Source organism: Lepisosteus platostomus, chromosome 5 (genome assembly GCF_059453375.1).
Source record: "Lepisosteus platostomus isolate fLepPlt1 chromosome 5, fLepPlt1.hap1, whole genome shotgun sequence".
NCBI classification, from domain to species: Eukaryota; Metazoa; Chordata; class Actinopteri; order Semionotiformes; family Lepisosteidae; genus Lepisosteus; species Lepisosteus platostomus.
In genome coordinates, this window is record NC_142615.1 from 10,189,602 (window position 1) to 10,195,989 (window position 6,388).

Sequence of the window (6,388 nt, forward strand, 5' to 3'; positions counted from 1 at the left end):
CTGCCTTTTAGAAGTTCTCCCTCTAAACACCTTGTGCAGCCTCCCGACAGACTAACAAAAAGCGCCTTTTCACCAACTCAATTTATAATACGCCCCTCAAAACTCACAACCGAATAACAATCCATCCGTATATTTGATTTCCAAGATCCATTCAAGGCAACTTGGCTCTTCGCAAGCAAATAATTTCAGGGAAGAAACTCAGTTTAGTCAACTACTGGTGCATTCAGCACACCAATTGCTCTCGCTTGTCAGGGTGGCCGAGTGGTCTAAGGCGCCAGACTCAAGGATGTGTGTCTTTCCAGCTGGCTTGGGAGTTCTGGTCTCCCAATGGAGGCGTGGGTTCAAATCCCACTCCTGACAGCTTCTGTTTTTACCTCTCTTGAATTGTTCCAGTGCTAGCTGATAGTGAATGACTGAAATATAAAAGCAGCAGAAGAAAGCAAGCAACTCAGTGCATTTTGTGAGTATTCGCAGGCGGTGCTTTCCGAGTCTGCTACTGCTACTCCTTCGTCCTCGAAAAAAGAAAAGACAGGCATGTTTTGAGTCTCAAAATGATCTTCTGGATCCACAAGAAACATGTAAATTTGATTGATTCCGCAGTATTTTGGATGTACTGTACTTATAACTTCCATCGAAGAGAGATTTCATCAGTTGCATGAAATTGAAACTTTCGACTTTTTGTCTGGTATTGAAAATATGTTTAAAAAAACCATAAACAATTTTCTAACAAACAACTCATGAATTATTGCCAGGATCTATATTTAGCGTTCGGTAGTGATAACACTGCTGATATTGATTGAGCTGAAATCTATGATGTATTGATAACCTTATCTGAAGCGAGAAGTCCTAGAAAGCCATCTATGAAGTTTTAGGATTCATACCAAGAAATGCCTTTTGTTTCCCACCCCAACTGCTGCTTTTGCATTACACATAATGTGAACATTACCAGTTTTGGTAGCTTCTGGGCACGATTTTCCTAAACTGAAACTTATTACAAAATTCTTTAAGATGAACCATGTCCAAAAATTGTAAATCAGGACTAATTTTAATATCAAATGAAATTACTACAGAAGAAAAGGTTTAACTGAAATATGAATAAGACTATGCAAGCCTAAAAAGTAGAACAATTCAATTTATATAACTTATTTTTTTATTTTTTGAGAGATGGGCTCACACACCGGAAGACACTAACGTTTCTCTTTGTTAGAGTATGTGAATAACAGTTTAACCCAAAATGTTTGCAATTGTGATTCTGTTAAAATTCAATAAATCGTCTATCAATAGTAAGAAATTATTAAGAAAGTAAGAAATTGTTTTATTTCATAAACTATAAGACAATGAAGAGAGTTTACTTCACTTTTGTTCTTTTGACTTAAGCGTTCAGGATCCAAACCCATCTGCGGACGGTTGTGTTTCTTGAATCTCTTGAAATCATCAAAAGTCGTTGTTTTGTACTTCAGTTTTTTCTCGAGTTGTACCATGGATATTTTATGTGATCAATACTTTACATGCTTTTTTGCATTTTCCTTCACATACAGAAAAAGTTCAAGGTGTTCATGTCACTGTGCTGCACATTTACGCTGGACCACCTGTAACAGTACAGGACACACAGTGAGGAATTCGTGCAGCTTTCAGCTCAATGCCATGTCCAGAGGGAGGACTCGCTCGCTGAATGATCTCTCAGGAAATCCTGGGTGAGATTCAAAAGGTAAACCTGGCTCTCTATGAACATGAGCAAAGAGTTCTCACTCAACAGAAGATTGTGATGTGAGTACAGTAATATAAAACACCTGAAGATGCCAGGGATTGAACCCCGGACCTGTGGAGCAGTAAGTGACTTGTAACACTGACATAAGAGATACTTACATAAAGTGCTTTTACTGACCATATTACAAATCACAGGAAGTAAGGTCTTAAAACATTGGGCAGTAGTGGGATTTAAACCCACGCCCCTGAGAGAGTGGAGCCTAAAATCCAGCATATTAGACCATTCAGCCACACTACCTCTGGCCCCTTCTCCTTTCCTCTCGTTGCTGAGTATAGGTGCCTTCATGCAATTGAGCCAGGTTTGAATCCCAGCCAATGCATCTCCAAATCTTTTCAAATGAATCTGTGATCTTGTAGCACATCCTCTGAAACCAGCAATCGAAATTGGAAACGTCTTCTTCAACACTGAAAAGCTCAATTAGGATGAAGCAGTAATACACAGGACAGCAGTACCATATCTGTTCTTGATTGATTCAGACTCGTTCTCAGTGGTTCTTGCTCACCAAATAACTAAAAAGCTGAGGAAGAACGCTACGAAAAATACTTATCAAAATACAAAATAATAATCAGTATTTACCAGAAACAGCAGAAAAACTGGTCACAATTGTGATTATGTCGCTTCTCTGCTTCAGCAAGGTCAATAAAGGACTCTCTGAAAGTAGTAAAGCACTAAAGCACTGCAAAACTGAATTCAAAATCATATTAGGAATTCTGAGTGGTGCCTGCTTACATGCAATCCAATACGGATGTTGTCTTTAAATAAGAATTCTCTATGTTTCCCTGCCTTGTCCCTGGAGTGAAACTATTGGATTGAAGGAATTCTTCTGACAGGTTTACAAGGTCCCGTTGATATTTGGATAAGTCTATGAACTCGTGATTTTTATATACTTTAAATAACTGCCATACACACAGAATAAAATGACAGTACTGATGATTTTTCCTGAGATGAAGCTCAGCTTATCTTTCCAAGACTGCTTATAAAGGCAAGCCAGTGGATACTCTAGCAGAACATGGACAAACGTTCAGCTTCGTAACCAACAAATTCCCAATTTAGATCTGACATGTGAGGTATGCTTTGTGATTGCTTGAAGTGAAACCCACAATCTCTTTTGGACTTAGACAAGTTATTTCTGATGGAGCGCTATGCGGAAAGACATAATCAGCTCTACCCCTGAGGATGACTCGACTTGAAAATGCAGAATATTAACGTTTCACAGATAAAAGGAGCACAACCGACATTAAAATTGAGGGCGCACTGTGATTTGCACTGACTCAAAAGTGATCTTGGTAGACAAACTTCCCTGCTGAAGGTGGAAACGATAAATTGTGTTGAGAAGAAGAAACACTTTTTTCTCCCTGCTTTGATGTTAAGCTGATAAAGTAGCTTTTAACACATTGCTCCATTTGGTGGTTGTAACACAAAAACTCCTAGCAGCAGTGGGATTCAAGCCCACACCCCCAAAGAGACTGGAGCCTTAATCCAGCACCTTAGACCGCTCGGCCACGCTACCCACTGGGCCCTCTTTTTTTGTCTCATTACTTGCCCGGAGGAAGCCGGGTGGGTTTTGCTCTTGTCACCCGAATTAGTGGCGTTATGACCGTGGAACCGACTGCACCTGCTTTTTCTGAGATGCTTCCCCTCTCATGGCGAGATCTCGACTTCTTTAACACCTCTGGATAAAGATCTTCTGTGGAGCAGGTTTCAGACCTCTGCGTACAGCACCCTTGATGTCATTTTATTTTTACAGCAGCCGCATCCAGAAAGTTGTGTCCTTTACGTTTTATTTGAACAACAAAACTACATACAATACAAACAAGAGCACATATAACGTATCAAGAAAATCGTCAGGGGCACATGCTATAATACAATTACACTTTATGAAAAACGATTACACAAGGTAAATAAAGATAAGGTCCGCACAGCTCGTTCTTACATTTCGAAAGAGTCCGTAAATACCCCTTTACGTCTATTTTGAACTGTTCAAACGTAGGACTCTTCCCAGACCATTTCACTTTATACCACATTCCTAAACGAGGATGCTTCTCCTGTTTTAGAACTATTTTGGGCGGTATGGCTTATACAACACCCCCACAGTATTCTAATGGTGGACTGCAGATCTGTGCTATAGTTCAGTCGAATTCAAAGGATCCAGCAATCTTACTGGATTTGACTGGGATTCTGAAATGTCTCTTGCAAAAGTATTCGGGTTTGCTTGAACCTTTGATAAAAAAAGTGATCTGATCTGAAACTACCCAGCTTACAATCTCTGAGGTAGTTGTCACTAAACTCGGACGTGATGTGGCACACATGTGCCGTGTGCCTTTACTTTTGTAAAAAACTGGTATCCGGAAAAGTTTCTTAATATTTCTTTTGATTAGCATGCAAGAAAATGTGATCATTACCTATGGAATTTCCCGCCAGCGTGGAGCTTGAATTCACAACCTTGAGACTCAGTCTTCAAGAGTCACAGAAGAGGTCAGCCTGGTCTTCAGTTTGCCAACGATAAGCTCCGGCAGTGCTCCTCTGTAAAGCAGATTGTTCGGATCGGTTATGTGGGACGGCACTTCGATACTAAGATCGTTTGCAGCACACGCATGGTTTCCCCCTTCACGCAAAAAACATAGACGAAGGAAACTCTCTTGTCTTGGGCTGCTGACTCCCGGATTTAAAGCGCTCTGGGTGCCAGCTATGTCTCTAACAAGCACACTATAAAGACAGGAATTACACTTTGCTCACGTCACGCATGGAATGGCGAGGCTACTTGTTCCAATATTATCTAGTCTCACCTCATATGGTGCCGATTCCTGGTTTTCATTTAAGAAAGAGCACTGCAAACACCGTAAACAGTGCAAAACGTGTGATGAAAGAAGTCTTTTCCCCCCTTTGTCTAAAGCAGAACACAGCGGAGTCATGCCGAGGGTTGTGAGATCAAGATTTCAGTGGAGCACTGTCGTCTACGTCTTTAGCTACATGAGTTGGACATCCTCTTGTACAGGGAAAGCAGATTGAGATCCTCTGACATGAAAAGTGACAGATAAAAGCCATTTCTCATCCTTTCTCTTAGTGGTGGAACTATCGCATGTAAATGAGGCAACTTGCAAGGCTAGCAGGCTCGGTGCACACCGAACGCAGATGTCTCAGAGCAGTTGAGACGTGTCCAAGTGGCTGTCAAAGGACAGCACTTTGCCGGCGCCGTGGCTTAGTTGGCTAAAGCGCCTGTCTAGTAAACAGGAGATCCTGGGTCCGATTCCCAGCGGTGCCTTTCTTCCTGTCTTACTGTACAGCATTTATCCTTATGGGCAAATCCCATGCCTTTTAATTCAGGTGCATGCAAGTGTTCGTTTCCTTTCTGGAACAACTTGTTTTGAAAGAAATCTATACAGCTTGCGAAAGATGAAACACAAATCTTGCTTATCAGTGAAGAAGAGGTACTCCCAGCAGGCCAGCTAATACCAGCAAAGTTTTTTTTTTCACCCTAACCCAGAGAATGGAGAAAAGCGAGGTGCCTGTGGCTCTGCAGTGTAATCCGTTCGCGAGTTCGGTGGTTAGCTGAAAGAGTGGTAAATGGAGCTCGCCCCAGCCCGTCCTTATTCTTTTAAAGAGGATAAAAATTAACTTCGCCGCCATTACTACCAGCTTTAAAAGACTGCCATGGGCACGGAAAAAAAACAAACTACAGATGACTTTTCTGGAACCGAAGCAGAGATTCCTTTACGAACCAACTGATAAAGCTCAGCCAGTGAATACTGTTAACAGAATGTGAAAGCACGATCAACTTTGTAACTGCAACCACAGGAAAAACAGCAAGAGCAGGCTCCATTCCCCATTTAAATCTGTCGTGCGAGGCATGCTTTTTGCACGCATGAAGTAAATCCCACGATTGCTTTTGAACTTGGACAAAGTACTTCCAAAGGAGCGCTATGCGCAAAGATTTAACAAGCTCAACCTCCGCCGACGATTTGGTGTGAAGAAGCAGAACATTCAAGTTTCACAGACAGAAGCAGCACGCCAGCACAGCCAAAATTAAAACGCAGGGCACACTACGATTTGCATTGACACAAAAGTGATCTGGGCAGACGTCGTTCCCTGCATAACGCAAAAAGTGGCAAAGCGCTTTTGGGTTGAGAGGACGCAAGAAGGTTTTTGTTTTGTGCCTTGATGTCAAGCTGAGAAAGTATCTTTAAACACTTTGCTTAGTTTCTCGAGAGACTGCCAAAAAGCAGTTCCCTTCATCTGAAGCCAGCTGAAAGGGGGTCTCGACAGAAGCACCTGGCAGCGGTGGGATTTGAACCCACGCCCCCGAAGAGACTGGAGACTTAATCCAGCGCCTTAGACCGCTCAGCCACGCTACCCACTGTGCACTGTCTCTTTGTCTCATTACTTGCCCGGAGGAAGCCGGGTTGGTTTTGCTCTTGTCGCCCGAATTAGTGGCGTTATGACCGTGGAACCGACTGCACCTGCTTTTTCTGAGATGCTTCCCCTCTCATGGCGAGATCTCGACTTCTTTAACACCTCTGGATAAAGATCTTCTGTGGAGCAGGTTTCAGACCTCTGCGTACAGCACCCTTGATGTCATTTTATTTTTACAGCAGCCGCATCCAGAAAGTTGTGTCCTTTATG

The 6,388-nt window shown here is 42.3% G+C and overlaps 3 non-coding genes across 3 annotated transcripts; 2 read left to right on the top strand and 1 right to left on the bottom strand.

Moving 5' to 3' along the window:
• The first annotated feature begins 247 nt into the window (after positions 1–247).
• trnal-caa (transfer RNA leucine (anticodon CAA)) lies at positions 248–360 on the top strand. Its single transcript has 2 exons — positions 248–285; positions 315–360. It is a non-coding gene; the product is annotated as a tRNA-Leu (tRNA).
• Positions 361–4,956: 4,596 nt separating this feature from the next.
• trnat-agu (transfer RNA threonine (anticodon AGU)) lies at positions 4,957–5,030 on the top strand. The gene has a single exon. It is a non-coding gene; the product is annotated as a tRNA-Thr (tRNA).
• A 1,008-nt stretch (positions 5,031–6,038) lies between these two features.
• Positions 6,039–6,120, bottom strand: trnal-aag (transfer RNA leucine (anticodon AAG)). Its single transcript has one exon. It is a non-coding gene; the product is annotated as a tRNA-Leu (tRNA).
• Positions 6,121–6,388: the final 268 nt, after the last annotated feature.